We start from the raw sequence: 7,219 nt of genomic DNA, 5'->3' as shown, positions 1-7,219 counted from the left end.
CAGCTTCTAGCTTTGTTCTGATTGGAGGAATTGACTGTTACAACTTCCCCAGGCTACAATTGTCCCCAGTCTCCCCTAATAACGTACTGCATTTAAAACGTGGATACACACAACTGATATGACCAAAAATAATCCAAGCCAAGGGCCCAATTATAACAAACAGAAACATAAATAGTACTTAGTAGTATCAAGCCAGATCTTATTATGCAAATAGATCATTATGATCAACCTACACTAAAACATACACAGGCAAATACCGTGATTTTCTCTGTATTTAGACTTATTTTGGGATATTTTGTCACACTTTTTTGTTTCAATCAATGTTGTTAATTTTTGTAGATCTCAAACCAAATTAAACCCTTGGACTCTCTACATTTCACAGTATTTTGCTTAACTTTCCTCATAATATGTTTCTTTGTTAGATTAAAAACATTTTTCCACACTATAGGACAGCATCATATGTCTTTGTGTGTCTGCTGACCTCAGTGGTGAAAAGGAAATTTGTGTACATTTAGTGTTGCCTAATTATTTTGCAGATTAAGATTTTTCATACAAAACATTTGACTAACTTATAAAACAAGATAACATTTTAACTTGCCAAAAGTTTATATAAAACACTTAAAATGAACATTAAAATTCTTCTTCCATATAAAGGTGTTGGTAATAACACTGAATGTACTGTACAGAGTTCAGTCAACTCATTTAATTAAGTTTCTAAAGAAACACAATCAGCATAATAGCAGGCTTCCCAGCATGCATTGTGTTAGAGTTAAAACTCTCCTGAGACCCTCTTTTTCATAATGTGAAGAAAACGTATGAGGTGAAACCTTGCTGTGTGTCTCAGTTACATTTTAAGGTAAATCATGGTTTGTTTTCACAATCACGAAAACACTGCAAACCACGATGAAGGTGAGTACTGAATTCTTACAACTTAATAAATTCACTGGGGGCAGTTTCACATATTGTGTTTGTGCCACAGCTGGAATAAAGTAGCTCCAACAGGAGCAGCTGCTGTACATCTTTGTGTGAAATGAAGGACTGACTTTTTAAACTGAGAAAATGTAAAAGAAAATCTAATTTGTTTTTTATGTTCGTCAACTATAGTGTAACTCAACAGTTGTTGGTTCACCTTAATATCTTCAGCTTATTCAACATGTTTTCTCAAGGGCAACTGAATTAATGTCAAGTTTATTAGACTTGAAAAGTCTATTTGTTTCAAATCATTACAAAATTACCTGAACTTATCTTTTCAAATTCATTCAACTTGAATTTTTAAGGCCGTCTGGACACAAACATTTTTTAAGCTGAAACAAATTTACTTTTTATGTTGAATGTAACTCTCTAAGGGGGACATCCTTCATAATAAATTCTTTAGCTCTACTTTAAGTACATCATGATGCTAGTACCTCTACTTTTTCCTAAGTAGCATTATGAAGTGAGTATTTTCACATGTAATGGAGTGTTTTTACACTGAGGTATTACTACTTAATCAAAGTTGTGATGTCTTAGTGGTGATACCTTTAAAGGAAGTCTAAATATTCTTGTAGTCTTGTGTATTATTTATTACACATTTACCTCTAATTCAGCCTCACCGTGTTTAGCATTTTTGTAAAGCTTGGGGTCTTTTTTATTGCAATTTCAGATAACGTTTTCAGGCTCAACCTGAGTCTGTACTGATGGACAGAAGGTCAAAGGCCAGCAGACGTGGCGTAGCTCAGCTGCCTTTAACCTCCTAGCAGATATCCTGTGACCTGGGCGACCTGAGGAATCTTCAAAGACATATTGTGTATTTCTGTGTTATTGACTCTTGAATCAAAGGCGTCTTGCTGTGAGGAAGAGTTAGGTGGAGCAGCTAACTGAGGGGTGTTTGATCCATGGTGCTGCGGTTCATCTCTCTCAGTGAAGGTGAGGAGGAGGTGATGCAAATACAGAGGTGTGTGTCAAAGAGAGAGACACAAATACTTTTCTGTGTTTGTGTGTGTGTGTGTGTGTGTGTGTGTGTGTGTGTGTGAAACAGCCGTATGTTTGAGAGAGAGCAGAGAGTGACGTGTAGGAGAATGAGTGGGAAGAAGAAGGAGCCAGGCTCGTCTGCAGATTTAGATCAACCTTTTCATGGAAAGAGGACCCATGCTGTTTTCCTCTTTGGCCGTGGCTGACTGTATGAATTCATTATGCCTTTAGGGGAGCACTCGTCCAAAAATCAGCGCCGAAACCCCCCGCGCCCCCCTGCCAACCCATCAATTGGGCCTACATTTATTATTTTGACCTTTCCTTTGCGGGGGAGTGACATCAAAGTGGATCCTCCACTCGCTCCTCTGTAAGGAGACGGAGGTGTCATCCTCACAGTGTGAGAGGCAGACTGCCGGCCTGCGCTGGTTTTGTTGTCAATGAAGAAGAGAGACGGAGTCTGGGTCAACATAATTAAAATGAGAATCAATTAGGCCGCGGCGTATGAAGGAAAAACTGTGTGAAACCAGCCGTGGTAATGTGTGCCGGCATGTTTGTTTGTGTTTGTGTGTGTGTACAAATCTGTGTTTACAAACCTTTGAGACATTGCCATTGTTTGATACTTTCACAGATTGAAATTAGTTGTTTTAAATATAAATTAATCCTCCATCAACTTTACATAATCATGATCAATCCACTCCTTAATCAGTCCCTCCAGCTTTTTGTAGGTTTTTTCTGGGGTTGTTGCAGCCTAAAATGCCTGATTTCATGGCAACTTTTCTAGAAAAAAGAAATTTTTTCTTGTAATGAAATTGTGAGAGCAAGTAAAAGTTGCAGAAAAAAAAAGTTTGTTTCAATTCATTAAAAATCAAAACCAACTTGTTCTGGTGAGAACAAAACCTCACTCTGTCCTGAGTGAAAGTGATTTTACCAAAAAGGCTCAGGATTATAAAAATTCTAACAAAATATGTTTTATTTGTAAATCAAGAAGTGCAGCCAGGGGGTATTCAACAAAGAAGCAAAATCTTTTAAAGCACAAATTCAGTGTAAACAGCAAACACAACATTTTAAAATATATGTGCACAGAACATGGATAAAACCAAACCTTGTTTTCTTTTCAGTACCACTGACAAATAAAAAAATAAAAAAATATAAAAACAATACTCCCCCATCCAAAAACAAACAAATAAACAAAGTTGTGGTTATTGGACAAAGGTAGAAGCTTGGATTGGTTGAATTTGCGTCAGTTGTTGCAACTGCAACATCACAACTTCATGGAGGGACTGAACAATCAGTTCTTTATATCAATATGTGAAACATGGTAATTTGTTTTATGTTTCTGTCTCATGTTAAAATATTCTGTTTGTTTGATAATAATCACACTATTATTCTTGTTTTTAATTTGAGCTGAAAAATGCACTCATCATAAGCTGAGTCACTGGTCGTGTTTGTTCCACACAGAACATTAAAAAACAAATCAACTTCAGGGTTTTTTTTCTGGATTTCTTTGAGGCTGGAAAATGTGTGCATGGCATGAACGGTGTACTTAATGTGGGTGCACAACTTTAGAGTAATTTCACTTTTTGCTTACCAACTACAAAACAGAGCCTGATACTGAAATAAAATCATGAATTTTCTACAAAAATATGAATATAAAATAGAAGAAGCTCTGAAATCCAATTTTAGAAAAGGTGCATCTTATTTATTCAGGGTACTTAATACAAGCCACTATTGATTTGGAGTCACTGGGTCACATAGACGGCAGTTATTGGGATGACTTTACAGTACAACTACGCTTAAAGATGATTTATTTATAATTAGGTTGTAAACAATAAATCTGTAATAAGCTGTTATAACACAACAGTGGCCTGTTGCAGTGAGCCCTTGTTTATCTGTGCTGTTAAACCTTCAGATCTCATCGTTTAGTTTGTCTTCTTCATCAGCAGCATTCATACCTGCCAGCTTCATCACATATTTGTTAATAAGTTACTAACATTTAACCACTGTCAGGATGTCTTAATGGTGAAAAAGTTTCATTTGGCATAAAATTAATCAAATTAGCACGTTCATACACTGAAACTCTGGCAACATTGTTAACTTTGGTATTTTCAGCATGCACCGTTCTACACTTTATTATGAAGCTCCCTTTATCACTAAATATTAGTAACTCATAAGTAAGATTAATTAGTAACTGGATCTTGCCAAATAGTGAGCCCACATCAATGTATGAAATCGGTGTTATAACTTGTTTATAATTGTTTATGAATTAAACAATGATTTTGTTTATAACCTAATAAATAGCCTAATTATAATCCATTTTAAAATTATTCATAAGGATAGACTTATTGTTAAGTGGTACCCAAATATTTGCTATTCAAATGTTTATGTAAAATAAATTAACTACACATTCACAAAACAAATAATCTACAATCTAAAGCAAATTCATTATAGTTGAGTCAGATAATGGACCTATTAGTAGTTTTGGTTTTATGGTTTACCAGGGACGTACCATGAGAGAAAAATCTCCTGCACTTACCCAGTGCACCAAAACTATTTTGCAGAAAAGAAACTGTTTCGATTTTGGTAACCGCTGACATTATTTAAATGCTTTCCTTTATAAAGAACAGAAGCAGACAGTTGTTTCTCAAAGTTGTTGAATTTCCAGTCCTCCTGTTACATTTATAAACACAGAGACTCCACAGCTACAGTACTTCACTCAGACACACTTCATCTGACTGTGGATTTGAAGCTTTTGTGCAGTTTTATATGAGGCAGAGTGATGACGATGTGGTTAAAGGGAAAAGAGGAACAAACGTTGGTGTTCACCATAAACAATAGAGGCACAGTGCTTCCCTGGGTCTCAAATGTTTTCTCACAGTCATTAACTTTAACTGCAACTTTGCACTTTTTTGTTTTTTAGTTTGAGTTTGATGCTGTAAGAATAAATGATTTTGGTTAAAGTCTGAGGTGAAGTTTTGGTCTTAATTTAATAATGCTCAAAGTCCACATGTCTGCTCCTCAGCAGATGTTTAGCATTGTATTCTTTTTTTCTAACAAATCATTACAGATTTTCAGTGAGAACAGGCTGATTCATTGATTTATTGATCGTGAGCTCAGTGTTAACAAAATGCCGAGCTCGTGGCGTTTGAAGATACAATGCAGCACTTCATTTCACGGGAATATGAAGACCCTCATTCTAGACCACACATTAAAAATAATACAGGAATTTGGTGTAATCAACTAAGATTTTCTCATGAATTTATCACGTGCATGCAAGTTTTAATTATTATTTTAATAATAATAATAATAATAATAATAATAATAATAATAATAATAATAATAATAATATATATGTATATATATATATATATATATATATATATACACACACACAAAACGAAGATGGGAAGTTTGCTGACATCCAGCTTAATTGAATGAGTTGACTGATCTCTGAACAGTGTATTCATTCATTCAACTCATCATCTCAAGTCAAAAGAGTAACAGTTTGAAGAACTCAAGTTTATAAGTTCTTAGGTTTTTTGTTTAATTAGGTTTGTTTTTAAACTACAAAAAGGAAAATACATTTGTTTGTAATGTTCATCTGTACAAAGACTTGTTTGTTAAACTTAATATCTTAAGCTGAATTAGTATAAAGTTTATTTGACTCTGAAAAATCTTTTTTTTTTTTTTTCAGTGCACAGCTGTATAAACCAGACTAACCTAAATGTCTGCAGACTTGATACAGAGATTCATAAGAGTGTGTAGCTCACAGAGATCTGCAGCAGGACACAGCAGCTCCAGCTCTGACCGCTCAGCTCTCCTCTGCCATCCACCTTTCAATCACCTCTTGTCTGCTCAGCGGAGCCCCGGCTGTCCATGTTCCCTGTCCTTGACTGAAAGCTCATCCTTTAAACAACATCGCCCTCTTCCTACTGAAGAATGAAACCTGCCTGTGTGCTCGAAAAACATCCCATCTGTCTCTCCCCTGGTTCGATTCTGTGTCCCTCTCAGCATTCACTCCTTGTTCTTCAGTTTGGTCACAGCAACATTAAGAGAAAGCCGAGGCCATGGTGGTTGTGGCCTCTGTTATTTTTGGGATGAGACAATTGAAGCAGTTTTTTCAGCACTTAAATTTCTAAAAAATAAACAGTAAACACATCAGTCAAATGCCTGAATTGTAAGACAGTACAAGTGTTGGTGATAAGTAAAAGGATAAAACATGTATGTTAAGTAATACTGGCTGTATTTAAGACTACAGTCAGTTTCTAAACCCTCATCACAGTCTTTTATTTCCTGCACAAAAAAACAATTTAAAAATACTGATCAGAGAATGCATTCATTTGAGGTTTTTCAACTGTGACCTTTACAGTTATTTCCAGTTGCTAATAAGCATCGATTGATACCAATGTCACCTTGTCAGAAATCTTTATACAGTCTGTATTACCAACATGCATCTTAGCCAAATCTCACCTCCAAACCTCACGCAAACCAACAAAACACTTCGTACATGTCTCAAAATGAGTTTGTTCGACCAGAAAACTGGCAACAATCTTCACTAAGAAAGCAAAGACCATCACTCATAACACACTGAGAATGATTTTTCACATAAATCAGTATTTCATTATGGAATGGGAATAACACCTTTTCACTCTATTGACTGTCCTAAAGTATATCCTCTATTGTTTTCATGACTTTGCATAATTTACTTGTGAAAAATAAAAAGTTGACACAAGAAAGAAAATTCCTGTAGTTCCAGGGCTGCAATACAGTAATAACTACCTAAAAAATATCAACATGTACAGAAACTTTACAAACTGTACAGAACTGTGTACCGTCCCCTTCTGTCTGTTTGGTAATGAAAGAAGACTTCATAAAAACACAACACTTGTGTTCACTTTCAGCAGAAATTGCAATCCGCTCAGTCTGGAATGATTATTACTGTATTTGATTTAATTGTATGTATTTATTGTCTATATATTTCATGATGATTAATGCAGAAGCACAAGAAATAGTCTGTCATTCTGTTTTGAAGGTGTTTTAAACAGTTTTGCAAACAGCGTGGTAGCATTTGAAAACTGTGCTGCAGATAGAAAGTGTTCTGAGGTGATGCAGAATAAATGAGAAAAAGAGTTCATGGATTTTGGGAAATGTGATAATTGAATTAATTTTGTGTAAATCAATAAAAAAAAAAAGATTCACAGTTTGGTCGACGTAGACTCCTGTCATGCTGACTGAAGAGTTTTGAGAGTGTGACTTAGCAACTGAAAAATAT

Source organism: Lutjanus erythropterus, chromosome 3, assembly GCF_056507025.1.
Source record: "Lutjanus erythropterus isolate fLutEry1 chromosome 3, fLutEry1.hap2, whole genome shotgun sequence".
NCBI lineage: Eukaryota > Metazoa > Chordata > Actinopteri > Lutjaniformes > Lutjanidae > Lutjanus > Lutjanus erythropterus.
Note: the sequence above shows the minus strand (reverse complement) of the source record.